Genomic DNA, 2,125 nt, shown 5'->3' on the forward strand with positions numbered 1-2,125 from the left:
CCTTCACCACTGTCCTTTAGGGAGATCCCAGAAAGGGGCTATAGTGTTGCACTGTCCACTTACAAGTGGCACCTGCATATCATGCAGAGCCATCCATAAATCAAGCATGATTTTTTTTGTTCTTGATAAATAGGTTGAAGTAGAACACCAAGTGAGGAATATGCTTTCTTGATGTGCACTTACCCTTTATATAAAACTCTCTCTTATACATGAGTTTCTGTGGATTTGTTTCTCTAATGTACCCAGACTAACACACTAATTTAGGGGAAGTAAGGCACCAAGGCACCATTGGGTGGAATTGAACCATCAACCTTTCAGTTTGCCCACTCAGGGACTCTACATACACCAAAAAATTAAACAAAAAATGCCAGTTGCTATCAGTGAGTCCGACCCATGGTGACGCCCTTCCCACTAGGGTTTCCAAGAATGGGGATCTCCCCAGCTGCAGGCTGCCACATCTTTCTCCCTCAGCTGATGGTGAGTTCAAACTGCAAACCTTTGGCGCTCCAGTGTGGGAAGCAAAGACGGGAAGGGAGTATATAATTAATCTTGTTCCCCACTATATCCTCCCATAGTAGTGCTACCTTAAGGTTACCTCTTACAAGTATATGGCTGATTCTGTGCCGCAGGCAGCTTTAACTATAGGAGCATATGCATGCTATTGCTCTCTAGCCTCTGAAGAGTCACGCCCCCTCACCTGCCTCAGACACTGGTGTTAGGGTACTCTTCCAATATACCTAGGGACCTTTAGGGTTCGGGTACAACCTACTTTGTTACCTGTGTTATGTGGTTACCTATAATTAGGGGGCTTGCATGCTCCTAGAGTGTATATAACCCTTGGTGGGAAATATATTCACTCTCGCTGCACGGACCTGGCTCCTGAAGTCACAGTGGTCCTGGAGGTGAGCACTCACATGCTTTATCTTGTCTGCTGCCTCTTTAATTTTACCCTTCAATTACACAACCGCCCCTTGGACCCGTTCAACTGTGGGGGCTGGTCCCCAAACCCAGGGCTCCTTGAATACAGACCAGGCAGACATGGTGGTGTCGTGGCGACAAGTTGGCCTTCGATCTGCGGGGGAGGGGGAGGGGGGGCAGCAGCAGACCAGCAGCTCCACAGGAAAGACGGGGCTCTCTACGCCTATCCATAGTTCATAGTTGGGACACTCACGGGGGTCCCTAGGAGGCAGCGTGGTCTTGATGGCAGAGTTTGGTTTGGTTTGAAAAGGAACTGCTCTCAGAGCCCTGGTGGTGTCGTGGCTACCTGTTGGGACACTAACCACAAAGTCAGCAGTTCGAATCCAACAGCCTCTTCTTGGGAGAAGATTGTATACCCACCGGGGTAGTTCTACCCTGTCCTGTAGGGTTGTGTTGCTATGAGTCAGAATTGACTCGGTGGCTGTGAGTTTGGTTTTTGGAGCATAACTTCCCACCCCCGTGTCTTTCAGTGGGAGTTCCAGACAGCAGGCTCTTTGGCCAGGGCACGGGGGTGGGCGTTTCCCCCACCTAAAGGCTCAGCATTACTCACATGAGTTCCATTTCAAGGAAAGGCCATAGCAGAAGTCGGCTCAACTGATCCTGCTAGGGTCTGATGTAGGCAGGCCCAGGGCCCCAGGACTATCACTGTCCCCAAAACAGGGGAGTACCAGCCCGCCCACCATTTCATCTGCTCAGTTTTAGAGGATTAGAGGTTCCCATGGGGCACGGAAAGTGGTTTCTATCCACTCTGAACATCAGAGGCTTCTGCTGGGGTGGGAGGACCCACCTCCTAGCTGGAGCCTCCCGGAATGGCCAAGCCCTGGCTGGGGTGGCTGAAAGCTGGGCCTGGGGCTGGTGCCTATTCAGCACAAGGCCTATAGGGTGGCCCTCCTTTGGTGGCAGGGTCCCAGCAAGCCTTGTATGACCCCAGAGCCTCACTTCCATGGAAATCTAGCCACCAAAACCGTAACAGGTGTGCCTATCCTTCAGAGAGGGAACATGGACCCCACCTCTGCTGTTGGCTGTTGTCTTGTAAACCTGGGCATGCCTAGGCACAGCTTGTGTGCCAATATGGGTAAGGTGTCACCCACATTTTACCTCCAAACTGAAGAACAAAGGATTGCTAAGGAGAGAGCCCCTGAGCCAA

This window comes from Echinops telfairi, unplaced genomic scaffold, assembly GCF_000313985.2.
Source record: "Echinops telfairi isolate 266 unplaced genomic scaffold, ASM31398v2 ScPeMD7_5592;HRSCAF=6446, whole genome shotgun sequence".
NCBI lineage: Eukaryota > Metazoa > Chordata > Mammalia > Afrosoricida > Tenrecidae > Echinops > Echinops telfairi.